The sequence below is a fragment of the Apium graveolens genome, chromosome 9 (genome assembly GCF_009905375.1).
Source record: "Apium graveolens cultivar Ventura chromosome 9, ASM990537v1, whole genome shotgun sequence".
Classification (NCBI taxonomy): Eukaryota; Viridiplantae; Streptophyta; class Magnoliopsida; order Apiales; family Apiaceae; genus Apium; species Apium graveolens.
In genome coordinates, this window is record NC_133655.1 from 139644426 (window position 1) to 139659380 (window position 14955).

Genomic DNA, 14955 nt, shown 5'->3' on the forward strand with positions numbered 1-14955 from the left:
ATTGGTCACTTTATTTCACGTTATTATTTTTGACATTTTATTTCTGAGATAGTATAAAAGCATAATTCATTTTTATTCTACTCTTTTATCATTCTCAAGATTCAATTGCTCTAACTTATTTCTTCCTCAAAAGTAAATACTCTCTCTGCAAATTTCACATCTTTAGCAATGGCACATGTAGTCAAAATCATGTCTCAAACTGGATATATCTACGAAAAGAACAACTTCACAGCTCTTGTAAACAAGGAGATTCAACAGTCTGGGGAGTTTCACAAGATGATGGATTTTGTGAAAAGTTGCAAACTCAGCTATGCGATGCTGGAATCTCCCACAATCTACTGTGAGGTTTTAGAAGAGATATGAACAACTGTCGTGTACAACTCAGCTGACAAGACCATAACTTTCACTCTCAAAGGTAAGCAGTTTTGCATTAATAGTGACATTGTCAAAGCATGCTTTAGAATTCCAGATAATACTGCTACTGTTCCACACACAGACACTGTATAGTTAACATGCTAAATTCCATGGGCTATGCACTTTCTACTTCTAAATTAAGTGAAATTAGAAGATTAGGTCTTAGAAAGGAATGGAGCTTTTTATGTGATGTGGTAACTAAGGTATTTTCTAGTAAAATTAGTAACTTTGATTCTGTTAACATTTTCATGCTTAACATGCTTTATATGCTAGTTACTGATAAGTACTTTAACTTCAGTGACTTAATCATATTTGAGTTAGGTTTTAAGTTAGGAGAACTCAATAAGAGAGGTAAAAGTGTCTATTATGCTAGATTCTTTATGATGCTTGCTAACCATCTTATTGAAGACATTGTAATTGAGAACCCAACCAACAAGCTGAATTGTTAGGTTCAAGAAAGAAGAATTATTACAGATCTTAATAGAGCAAATCACCACAAAGAGGTGCCATTATTCTATTTTCCACTAAAGGAGGGACCTCAGGTAAGTGAGGTAAGTACTACTGTCTCCATTCTTCCAACCTCACACATTTCTTTGCCTTCTAGTGTAGCTATGGCATCTGTTTCAATGACCCAACCGATGCCTACCCAAGCTACCAAACCAGCAATTTCTAAACCCAAAACTAAGAAAGCCCCCTCTGGTTTCTCTCAAAAGAAACCAGTTGCAAAATCTACTAAACACAAGGAGGGGAGTGTGAAGGTGAGTAAGCAAGGTGAGGGACAGGGTGAAAATCAAAGAAACCCTGAGGATAAGGCTGGTGAGATGAGTGTACCTATGCCTATCCACCCACAGTTTCCCAACAAACTGTGGTTGTTAATAAGGAAATTAGCTCATTTATAGTTTCAACCTCCTAAAAGGATGTTACTATTGAAACAAGCTCCCAACCAGGAGCACAGGCCAAGAGGGGTAGGGACACTAGTTCACCACAAACATATACTAGAAAGAAAAGATCAAAAACCCTTGGGGATGCACAGGGAACACACACACACATAGTGCAAACTGGTGCTAAAGACCCAGTCACTGCACCTTCTCAAAGTCATATTGATGTGGCTCCAATAAATGTGGAGTCACAGCCAAAATCCTTAACAATTGAAGCACCTGAAACACCAAATTCATCCACACACTCACTGGATGTTGACATGATCAATACATTACTTCCAAATTCTCCATCTTTAACTCTTGTGGAGAAGCCAAAAATCCAAGCAAGTGAGCATCATCTTTTAGATGATTTGTTGGCTCACTTGCCATTTCTTTCTGAGTCTGTTGAGACATATGTGCCTAAATTTTCATCAATCTACACAGAGTCTACACTAGTCTCCACTCCAAACTCATTTATTTCTTCTATCCCGATGGATATCCATCATCTGTCGAGTAGTGATTGTATCCCGACGGATTAACAACAGTCATCCGTCGGATAGCCATACTATTATCCCGATGGATATTCATCATCCGTCGGGAGTCTCTGCACAACTTCAAATTTCTTCAATTCTTACAAGTGCGGAAGACTTAGTGGTAGTGTAATCACTCTTAGGACTGAGGGAATGAAGTGAATTGAGTGAGAGTCTGGGTTGCTCCCAGGAAAAAGGAGAGAAAATGAGTGAGCAAATGCAGTCCATTTCTTTAGGACTGGCAAAAGTGAGTGAGAGGAGTCCCAACTTAGATGGTGAAGGTGGGGGTGTGAGGGTGGGAAGCCAAGGGGAGCCCTTGATGCAAGAACAGGGAGAGCATGAGAGAAATGCAGGTACATGAGAAATAAGGGTGGACATCATTGTTAGTGAGTCAATGAATGTCAATGAAGCAGACAGAGAGGAACTATTTTAGCATAGTCAAGTTGTTATAGATTCCACCTCTATGGATGCTGAGACATTTACTCATCCTATTCAAGCATATCAACTTTTGGCTAGACAGAGCAATGAAAATGCAGAAAGGATGCTAAATTTGGTGCACACCACTCAATCCATGCAAAGAGCAAAGGATGTCATCACAACTATGCCTTCTACAGCTGATGATGACATAGAATATAAAGCTGGTGGGTCAGAAGAATTATTTGGTGATGAGGGTGATGATAGTGCAGAGGATTCACTGGATATAGGGGGAGAAGTAGGCCCTAGTTCCAGATCTAGTCTGCCAGCTTGGGCATTTTCAAAGAACTGTGATGAACATTATTTCAAGACCACCCTTATACAACTCATCAGTCAGACACAATCTGCTCTTCAATTAACAACAAATGCCAGCAACAAGAAGCTCCTACAAGCACACTTTGCTTCTCTTCAGTTACAACAAATCCAAGGCCTTCAACACAGTCAGAATGTCACTTCTATCAAAAATGAGATTGATCAAATGAAGAAGGACATTTCTGAAAGATTGGATGCTAAACTTCCAGAAGCAACAATGATTGATATTAAGAGACAGCTAAGGAAGAACTCTAATCTTGCTAATCAAGTGGGATTCCTTGGATAAAAGGATGATTGCTATGGAAGCTTCTCTAACATCTATTCATCTACATCAAGCACAACAAACAGACTTGCTTCAAAAGCTAGTGGCAGCACAAACCTCTTCCTCTACTCTACTTGCTGATAACAAAAAGGGGGAGAAAGAAGACACTATTGTCCCAGTCAGTCAAGAGGGATCAAGGAGTGAGGGGGAGCAGAAAGTGCTAAACATACAAGTAAGCAAAGCAATTGTGCCAGCAATTGCCTTCTCAAAGCCACCTGCTATAGATAACATTGACCTTATCAATCAAGCAGCAGCCAAACTGAAAGCAGCAGCTGAGAAGAAGCCAGTGAGCCCATTAGACTGGAAGAAAATTGATGATGACATTTAAAGGAAATTTGGTCCTATTCAGAAGCCAGAAAAAACATTCATTCATCACTCTCAAGTCAAGAATATTTTTGTGAATGACATGAGTATGAATTATCTGGAAAAAGGCCAAATATCTTGTATCCAATCTCCAAAGGCAAATCTGATCATGAAGCCAAAAAGGAACTACTCAAAGTTTTCAAACAAAAATCCTATGGATATTGTGTATGAAACACCTAGGCCAGATGAGAAGAAACTATTGGCTAGGTCAATTGCATTTTACAAGGATCCAACAGATTCAGCACTCAAAAGAAGATTAGCCAAGATTTACAGAAATGGTAAGGAAATTTGTGTGGTGGCTGGACACCCTATGTTTTTGGAAGCTAAAAAGGAAGAGAAGGAAAGAATCAGGCAAGAAAAAAAGCAAGCTGCTCTGGATGCTAAGAAACTCAAACAAAAGAAGAAGCAAGTTGCTATCTTGGCCAAAATTCAAGCTGTAAAGACCACAACTGAGATTTCTGCATAACCATCTGTAATGGCTGAACCTCAAGATCAAAAATTGCAAGATGAACCACAACAAAACAGAAGATTCAGATACAAGCTCTACTCTAAAAGAAAATTGGACTTCAGTGATGAGGAAATGGAAGACTATATCCCCAAAAAGCCTACAACTTCAACTCAGACATCAAAACCCTCAGTGGTATTTGAAGAATTCAAGGTGGTGGATCCAACTAGGAACATTCATAGTGAGCCCATTATTCCTAAGGATGAGCCAGTAGACTGGGATAGTTTGCCAATTCCTGAGCTAAATTTTCCTATCTTCAACAAGCCAAAGAAGATAAATACTAGAGCAAGCAAGAAAGTGAAACCTGTGACTCTCAAATCTAAGACCCTAACCAAATCTCAGTCTATAGTCAACAAGGGGGATTTGTTATACATGTGTGACATCAAGGAATTCTCTGACATAAACCTCTACTTAGATGAACTGGAAGAAGTAAGAGGAATCAATGCTCACAGACATCTTCCTGAAAGGTCGGTGTTTAAATATAAGGGAGGAAAAGAGATAATATGGCCACTTCACAGGATTCTTCTAGAAAGCCATTTAGTTCTAATAAAGATCTACTCATCTTTCAAAAAGAACTTTGGATACAATGTGACTGCAAGGAGATTAGTTCTAAAGAAGATTGAGGAGCCGAGGAGTAATAGAGCCAAAGATGCACTACCAAAAACTCTATCAATTCCCTTCACAGGAAAGAGAGTGCATTTGAGGCCTTATTGGCTGATGGAATTCAGGGATGAAAAGGGGGTAAGAAGATTCTTCATATTAGAGGACCAGTTGAGTATCTCTAACAATGAGACTCTATTGGAAATGCAAGGAATGCTAAATCTCTCAGAAGCTGGTGAACTTGAATTCCACAAACAACTCCAAAATCAGATAGAAGAGAAGAACAGGAGGCTTGGGAAGAAACCCAGACAATCAAGAAAATAGACTTATCTGCTCAGACTAGAGGAGCACCTTGATAATAATTGTGAGCAACTTCTTTGTATACTTTGCTTTGTTCAATTTTCAGTAAATATTGTAGCACTTATCAGTTTTATCAACTATTTTCAATCTGTATTTTTAGGATGTTTTGTTATCATCAAGTTTCTCTTAATGTATGGCTACAATTCCAGTAGACATAAATTGGGGGAGATTGTTAAGAATATGTTGTGAAATTGATGATAAATTAAACAAAACACCTTAGTAGATTTAACTTAGTAAATTTTGTAGCACTCGACGGATGATTAAATATAGTCCCAATGGATGACGTAATATAGTCCCGACGGATGATTATTTGACATCCACCGGGTGAGTAGCTTATGTAACAAATAAGTATTGTAGCACATTTCTGCAAACAACTTTGTGTAGATTCTGTAGGAGCATATGAGTCATGTTGACTACTAGTGCATATGCAGAATAGGTTGCTTAATTGTAAATATAAGATGTCTTGTAATTCTGTATAAATGAAATTGAGTCAAGTAACAAATAGCTACCCGACAGATGATCAACAAAGCTACGTGACAGATTATCAACAAAGCTACCCGACGGATGACAAGCATGTACCCGACGGATGTTCAAATTCAAATATACATTACCATTTCCATGTTATTATGAAGAGATTCAAAGATGCTAGAATAGAGTAGTGAAGTAGTATGAAGTTAGACTAGATATATTTTGTTTTATTATCTTGTCTTATTGCCATATACACTTGGTGATATATAAACTAAGTGTAGCTAGTAGAACAATTAACTAAGCACATACATTTTCAGAGAAACATTATCAAGCTATATTCTGTAGCATTTCTCTATAAGTTTAGTTGTTCATACTTGTAAGCAGCTGTGAGCTAATCAAGCTTCACAGAGTTCTCATTCGATATATATATATATATATATATATATATATATATATATATATATATATATATATATATATATATATATATATCTGGTGGATACTTTCAAATCCACCAGAAATTTTTAAAAGCTTGTGTTTTTATTACTTTGTATTTTGATTTATATAACTCTTTTATTCCGCATTCTGCAAATCAAACACTCATATATCTATCGAGTTAGAACTGTTTTAAAATCTTGAAAAAATAGCCAGAATTACATTCAACACCCCTTCTGTAATTCTTGTTGTATTGTTAGGGAATAACATTAATACTTTAGGAATTTTTTATGTACTCACAAATACTATTCCTAAATATTTAGGAATTTTTCTCTACTCACACGTATTTTTTCTAAATTTTTAGGAATTTTCCCTACCTCCGGGTATTTTTACTAAATTTTTAGGAATTTTTCTGTCCAAAAATAATCTTTAGAAATCATTTTCTAATTTTCCCGAATTTTTGGGATTTTCCCCTCCATTTTCCCTATTTTTTTAGGAATTTTCAGCTATTTTGGACCAGGATCCTGGTCGAAATTTCGACGAGGATCCTAGTCGAAATTTTTGTCAACTCTTGTAGCCTAGTCAAAAATTTTAGACCAAGATCCATGACCTGGACCTGGACCTCAATCCTGGTCTTATGCATGGTCTCTTTTGGGGCGTCTAGTCGAAAAAATTCGACTAGGATTCACGACCTGGATTTTGACCTCAATCCTGGTCTTATGCATGGTCTCTTTTGGGGCCTCTAGTCGAAAAAATTCGACTAAGATTCATGACCTGAATTTTGACGTCAATCCTGGTCTTCATGAAAGTTATTCAGCTGAAAAGCTAATCTTGCTCTAATCTTTATAAGCTTTGCTAATCATGGTGATTTAGTATAACCAGGCCTTAGCTAAGACGAACGACTTGTGTTTAGCCTCATCCAGGCTTTTCTCATCATTTTCTAGTGAACGTTCTGTTCTTAGTGAAACTTCTTTTCGCTGACGTTCTAGTCTTCACAAAATTTGTTCTTGTGGACGTTTAATTTTTCAATAATTATCAAGAAATTTCACAGGAGTTTCACCGAAAAACCTTCAAGAGGGTCTGAATCAACCCTACAAGAGTTCCTGGTCGGCCATAAGGCCTTTATTCTCTAGAAACTTCTTTATCCCGATTAGCCATTACCTTGAGCAACTACAAGTCTTGAGTCTCCACAGACCTTCAGGTTTTTGGCCCTCACGGCTCTAGACAAGCCTAAGCCAGCTATCAATGCTTCGTATTTAGCTTCGTTGTTCGTAGTTGGGAAGTCCACCTTCAAAGCATACTCAATCATGAACCCATCGGGGCTTTTCAAGACTAGGTCCGCACCACTAGCTTTTATTTTGGACGGTCCATCAAAATAGAGAACCCAATATTCCTTTATGTTGTGTTTGGTTGGGGTGAATGAAATGAAATGGAATGGAATGAGATTTTAAGTGAAAAATGATTAAATTTTCTAAAATTTTCATTCTTTCACTCATTCCATTCCAAACCACCTTAATAATTGAACACCCCCAATTTGAGATGGAATTCTCTATTCCTTATTAACCCCACTTTCTTCACAATTTTTATCATAACAATTTTATCCATCTATTTCTTTTCAACTCTTCCCTCCAACTCCCATTTATTTCCTTTTATTACATCCATTGCATTCCATTCCATTCCATTCACCCCAACCAAACACAACCTTAGAGTCAAGTCTTCTTCTTTATCCTTCTTTCCTTCCTCTGGGGTCACTATCTCTTGCCCCCGACTTCTTGGTTGTTAATGGTGCGTACAACCACGAAGTCTGCTAATGCCTGGGCCTTGAGGTCTGTCTGAGACTTATACTTGATATCAAATTCTCCCAACTCAATTTCCTATTTGATGAGCCTTTCAATCGCTTTAGGGTTGTGAAGGATGCTTCTCAGGGGTTGGTCCGTCAGGACTTCTACTTTGTGTGCCTGGAAGTACAGTCGTAGCTTCTTGGATGTTGTTATGAGGGCGAGTGCAAACTTCTCAGTGGTGGAGTAGTTCAATTCGGCTCCGTGGAGCACCTTGCTCACATAGTAGATAGGCTTTTAAACCTTCTGCTCTTTGTTTACTACGACAATACTCACTGCTTGCTCAGAAACCGCGAGATTAGTAAAAGGATGTCCTCCGGACTCGGTTTGGTAACAACGGGGCTTCAGTCATGTATTTCTTTAGCTGTTCAAAGGCCTCTTGTCTCTCAACTGTCTACAAAAAATTCTTCACCTTCTTCAGGGTTTTGAAAAAGGGCATACATTTGTCTCCTGACTTGGAGATTAACCTTCCTAAAGCCGTAATTCTCCCCTTCAATTTTTGAACATTTTTTTATGGAGTGAGGTGGCTCCATATCTAGGTTAGCATTTATTTGTAGGGGTTTGCCTCTAATCCTCTCTTCGACACCATGTGACCCAAAAACTTTCCAGACCATATGCCGAAGGCGTGCTTGGCAGGGTTCAACATCATCTTTAGGTGCCTCGGCACTTCAAATGTTTATCGGAGATGATCAATCTGGTCGGCCTTCTCTAGGCTTTTGACTAACATGTCACATACATAGACCTCCATATTTTTCCAATTAGATGGACGAGTATTTTACTCACCAATCTTTGATACATGGCTCCTGCATTCTTTTGTCCAAAAGCCATAACAAGATAACAACAGACACCAAAGTCAGTTATGAAAGATACCTTACCGGTGTCATTTTTGTGCATTTTTATCTGATTATAGCCGCTAAAATCATCCACAAATAATAGCATATCGTGCCCCGCTGTGGCTTCGATCAGCTGTAGCAGTTCTTTGGACATGCATTGTTCAGATCAATGAAGCCAATGCATATCCTCCACTTACCATTAGCTTGCTTGACCATCACAGGGTTCGCCAACCATTCGGGGAATTGTACTTCCTCAATAAATCTAGCTAGCAGAAGCTTCTTGACCTCCTGTTTAATGGTTTTCAGCCTATCAGGGGCATATGTTCTCTTCTTCTACTTGATAACCTTTCGAGTCAGATTGATGTTTAACTTATGAGTTACAAGGTTAGGATCAATCCCAGGAATGTAAGATAATGCCCAAGCAGACACATCACCGTTCTATTGCAAGAAATTGGTAAGTCGGCCTTTTAGGGGCATTTCCAAATATGCTCCAATGTATGTGACCTTATATGGGTCTAACGGGTCTAGGGGAATTGGGACCAAGTCCTCAGGAGGCTTCCCTTGACATTCTCAGGGACATCCATGTCCTCTATGGGAAGGACATGCCCCTCAGTTCCATCAGGCCTAAGTGCTGCAACACAGCAATTGCGGGCCATTTTCTGATCTCCTTTTGCCTCTCCAACACCATTTCAAGTCGGGAACTTTAGTACCATGTGCTAGGTTGAGGGCACGGCCTTAAATACATGAATCCCTGTCCTTCCCATGATTGCGTTGTAGGTAGAGGATGTCTCGATAACCTAAAAGTTCAGCATCTTTGTGGCCTCTCTTGGCTCTTTCTCAATAGTCACGGGAAGTTGAGTCGCTCCTTCTACTTGGCACTCCACTCCATTGAATCCATAGGTGGGTGCATTTAAAGGGGTCAACTGGGAGTCATTATCTTTAGAGAACTTAAGACCATCAAGGTCGGATCCCTGAACTCAAGTGTCATCTCAGTCTTTGCACACTTAGGTGCATCTCCGATTATACTCATCACCTCTCTAGCGTAGTCCTTTCGAGAGTTCTTTGTTGTTCGAGCGGACGTTGGCCATTCTGAGATCATATTGATTACCGGCCCTCGGGGCTATGGGTTTCTATCTCGGTCGTTACATCTTCAATCATTGTTTCTTCGATCACAATCTATTTTCTGGTCTCTTTCACCTTCACCCTTGGTGAATCATCCACACTTTCCTCTTTAGATTAGATACTCAATTTCCTCATTGAGTTGTCTATAATCATCGGTATCATGACCAACATCTCTGTGGAAACTATAATGCTGGCCCTTGTTTCTTTTCTTGAGGTCTCCCCTTAGTGGCTTCGGCCATCTAAATTCCTTATCCTTATCGATTTTTAACAAGATTGGCTCCTTGGAGCGTTTAACCCTGTGTACTCAGTGAATCTTGGCCCTTGATTCTTCTTAGGAGTTGAACTTGGTCCGTTTTTCACTTCTTGCTGCCCATGGGCTTATTGCTTATAATTGTCTTCTGTATACTTTCCTCTACCTTGATATACTTTCCAGCTCTCTCATGGAGTTGTAGCATACTTTCAGGTGCACACTTGGAAATGACATCTTAAAGAGCCCATTCTTTGTTCCTTGTTGCAGGACTATCATATCTACTTCATCACCTATATCCAGGACCTTCAAGGCCTTTTTTTATGAATCGGTTCAGATATTCTTCCAAGGATTTCTTTGTCCATGGTTCGAGATTTATAAGAGAAGCTGAACTTTTTTTGTGAACTCTCCCACTAATGAATTTATTGATAAAAGCTTGACTGAGACCTTTGAATAATCCAATAGAGTTGGGGGTAAACGGTTGTACTACCTTGGGGCCATGCCGAATAGAGTTTGGGGAAGGTATGACACTTAATAGCGTCATTCAAGGGCTACATCAATAGGGAATTGGAGAACATCCTGACATGATTTGTGGGGTCGTCTGTACCATCATATGCCTTGATGGTTGACATCTTGAACTTCCTTAAGATGCGGGTGTTCATGATATCCTCAGTAAATGGGGGGTTTGGATCATCGAGATCTACCAGGAACATCAAGTCAATTGGATTGGCCCATGGGGTAGTGATTCTTTCTCTTGGTATTGGACCTTCCAAGTCTATGATAGGAGAAAAATCTCCCGGTTTTGCTATCTGTTAGGGTTTTGGCATCCGGTGTATCTCCATGTCATGCTTCAACCCTTGAATCTCGGCTTCATGAGCCTTGATCCTCTCTTGTATATCTCGGGAAATTATCTCTTGGGTAGGACTATTGATAGCCTCTTGATTAAGCCTCTTTGGGGCAGTCTCCTCCTCCGATAAAAGTTTTTCCCCTTGAGTGTTGAGGGTGGAACATGGTGAATCTTAAGTGCTCCGTATCTTTTCCATGGTTGTTGTCTTTTTCCCACCGACGGCGCCAAATGTTATAGATAAAAAAACTAAGTTATATTTATTACGCGTATTTAATTCTAGGGTTCGTGAGCTCAAGGCCTTTAATGGTTGCGCTTGTGTTTCGTGGCTAAAAACTGCTCTCACAAGATGCCTACGTATCTCTGTATATTTAGAGAATCAAGCCAAGACGTAGTTTTGGATGGAGGGTGAGACCCTTTATATAGATATTGGATGTCCTTGAATTGGACGAGGGTTATGAGACATGATGAATAAGTCTCCGTTTTAGAGTAGACTCTGGAGTCCTAATAAGTAGGAAGCAAATTCCTTATTGGTTTGTAGGGCTGTAATTCGAGCCGAGCTTTTTTGAGCTCGAGTCGAACTCGACTCGATTAACTTGGCTCGACTCGAACTCGTTATCGAGCTCGAGCTTGAACAAGATTTTAGGCTCGATTAAAAACTCGAGCCGAGCCGAGTTTTTTTGAACTCGACTCGAGCTCGACTCGATAAACTCGAACTCGACTCGACTCGAACTCGAACTCGGTTAATTTTTTTATATTTTATTAATATTTTTATTTTATATATATGTTATTACTTATATTATTAATATTACTTATGTTTTTCTATATTTTTATTTTTTTCCATTAATATAACTTGATGCTATTTTTATTTATTATTTACATGATTAATGATATTTTATTTTACTTATATTATTAATATGACTTATGTTTTTCTATATTTGTTATTTACCTGATTAATAACTTTTCTGGATATGTATATATATTTTGATATTGGTAGTCCTTTGTTACTTTGTATATATTTGAGGGGACCCCTTCCATACTTTTATTTGTTTGAAAATGTTTGCATTTGTTTTTATTTCAATTGGTTGCTTCAAAGTTCAGATGTGTTCCTATATATTGTCCTTTTTTCTACCCAAGGGTGTTTTTTTGGTCAACCTTAATAAAGATTATTTAATTTAAATATTTTTTTAATTTTTCTCAATATATATGTAATTGTGTTATTCCATTATACATATAAATTATAAAATATTTTAGCTACCGACATTATAAAGCCTTCTTTATTGCTATTGTACACAAATAGGGCTAATATGATTATCAAAAAAATATTTTAATTTCATTCTAGCGTATCATTTTGATAAGTGGCATTTTATACCACTTATAACGTCTTATAATGGCTTGAATTGATGTCTTGAAATCAAGTATTTTGTGTATTTGATATAGTGTTTGTGCATTTCAGGGTATAACTTGCGTTTCTGGGGAGATTTCATTAGGAATATGCCTAGGGGAGTGCTTGGCATTGGACGTGGGAAGTTAGGAGCAGAACGCAGCAGAAAACGGGAGCAGAATAATAATTTTTCCAGTAAGCAGCTGGGCGCCCGCTCAGGAAAGCTGGGCGGCCGCTCAGAAAGCTGGGCGCCCGCTCAGGATTGCTGGGCGGCCGCTCAGGGGTGTCAATTTTTATACTAATTTTTTACAGTCCTTATTTTGTTGGACTTCTGACTTCTGAGATGGCTGGGTCTTTTGGGCTTCTATATAATAGTTTTCAGAGACGTTTCGCATAATGGTTGTATCAATCAAGGAGCAAGGAGATAAGGAAGAAGACTGTTTTAGCACATCACAATGAAGAAGAGGAAGCATACGTTTTCTTGTGATTCTTTTATTCGTTGTATCAGTGGATGCTAGTTTTCTTTACTTTGAACCTTATTACTCTTGTGACGTACTCTGGTTTTAATAAGTATTTTTATTAGTTTATCTTGTATGTTATTATCATGTTTTCATATGAACCCATGGTGACGATGAATTCTATCATGGGCTAATCGTGATCATGGGGTCGTAATGGATTTATTATGGAATTCTTTAGTTAGTTGTTTAATACCTTAGTGTTTGATGATTGTATGATATCTAGCATAGGTTGCGCTTATTCGTCTTATGTGCGTCGTAAACATATAAGATAGGGTGTTAATCTCTTGTGAAGTGACGGTGGATCTTGAGATTTAGAACTTGCCATGCTAGCATAGGTTCATGTATGTGTATGCATGATTAGTGGGTAACTCTAACCGTTTTACTTGCCCTGTGTAATCATAAGGAATAACTTGTGCTTAAATCGTTATGCTGTCAAATTCTGTAGACATATAGGGTCTCAACATAATTGATGCCTATTTAACTTCTATCTTAATTGTGGATGTTTGGTAGAATGGTATTAGTACAACAAAAGTTGGCTTTTATCAGTTTCGTGTTGTTCGATTAATATCATCACTGTTTCATGCTAAGGGTAATAACGATAACTATTGAAGGAAGTAGTAATGAAGTTATGATCTCATGTGTGTTTAATATTGTTAATTCAAGTGTCAATTAAGTGTTCAATTCTCGTAGTTAATTGTAGTTAATAATTAGTTAATCAAATCTAAGTGTTATTGTCTTGACATTGAGAAGTAATCATACATTGGTGAGTAAGTGTTAATTGAACATAATTAGTCTGAGTCTCTGTGGGAACGAACTAGAATTTATTCTATATTACTTGCGAACGTATATATTTGCGTGAATTATTAGCGCGTGTTTTGTGCTTAACAAGTTTTTGGCGCCGCTGCCGGGGACTCCGCGTATTTGTTTAGTTTATGTACTTTCCATCAGTGGTCATTAGGACTCATTGATTAAGACGTGTTACTTATTGTTTCCAGTTGTGTTTCAGGTACTTTAGCGAGCATTTATGCAAACACGTTCTCGTACTCGCAAGAGGACTTTGGATACGGCTGAGGAGACAGACTCAGTTCTTGATATTCCGGAGAAGATAGATTTTGAAGATTCGGATAAAGAGAGTGAGCAGAAAGAACCAATAATCATGGATGATCGTATAGTTCTGGCAGATCCAGCTCTTATGGACTTTTCTCAGCCTAAAATTGATGACATTCAGTCAAGCATCCTTCATCCGGCTATTCAGGCTAACATTTTTGAAATCAAGCCGGGCACTATTCAGATGGTGCAGAATTTTGTTTCTTTCGGAGGTGCTGCGACTAAAGACCCCAACATGCAAATCAGGAATTTTGTCGAGATCTGTAGTACTTTCAAATATAATGGTGTGACTGATGAGGCTATCAAGCTAAGGCTTTTCCCATTCTCTCTGAGGGATAAAGCTAAAGACTGGTGACATTCTGAACCAGCTGGGTCCATCACTACTTGGCAAGATCTTGCACAAAAGTTTCTAGTAAAGTTCTATCCAATGGCGAAGACTGCAGCTATGAGGAGTGCTCTTACTCAGTTTGCGCAGCAACCAATAGAATTTATGTGCGAAGCTTGGGAGCGCTATAAGGAGATGTTTAGAAAGTGTCCACATCATGGTATGCCTGACTGGATGGTGATTACTGGTTTCTATAATGGTTTGGGGGCCCAATCTCGGCCCATGCTCGATGCAGCAGCTGGAGGCGTCTTGTGGGCCAAAAGCTATACTGAGGATTATAATCTTATTGAAACTATGGCTGCAAATGAGCATCAAAACCCAACTCAAAGGATGATGCCTGGGAAGGTAGCAAGTATTCCGGAAGTTGATGCAGCTACAGCTATTGCAGCGCAGCTCCAAGCGCTGTCTTTGAAGGTCGATTCTTTAGCCAACTATGGAGTCAATCAGATAGCTATGGTCTGTGAGCTTTGTTCAGGTTCTCATGCTATGGATCAGTGTTCTCTTGTTAATGAAACTGTGTAGTATGTGAACAATTATCAGCGACCGCAGTAGCCTGTGCCAGCTACTTATCATCCTAACAACAGAAATCATCCCAATTTCAGCTGGAGTAATAATCAGAATGCTATTTAGCAACCATATCAGCAGCCTATCCGTAAGCAGTTTAATCCACCTGGATTTCAGCAAACACAGCATTATGCTCAAAGGCAATCATATCCTCAACAAGGAGGTGCTGCTCCACCTTCTAGTGCTGATTTCGAGGAGCTCAAGCTATTGTGCAAAAGTCAGGTTGTTTCTATCAAGACCTTGGAAAATCAAATCGGTCAAATAGCCAATACAGTGCTAAACCGTCAACCTGACAAACTTCCCAGCGATACTGAAGTGCCAGGCAGGAAGGAAGCTAAAGAGCAAGTCAAAGCCATTACCTTAAGGTCTGGAAAAGTTGATGATGCTGAAAAAGTGAAAGACGGAGAAGATGA

At 38.7% G+C, this 14955-nt stretch overlaps 1 non-coding gene across 1 annotated transcript; it reads right to left on the bottom strand.

Moving 5' to 3' along the window:
• Positions 1 to 14035: 14035 nt before the first annotated feature.
• On the bottom strand, positions 14036 to 14142 carry LOC141688143 (small nucleolar RNA R71). Its single transcript, XR_012561605.1, has one exon. It is a non-coding gene; the product is annotated as a small nucleolar RNA R71 (small nucleolar RNA).
• Positions 14143 to 14955: the final 813 nt, after the last annotated feature.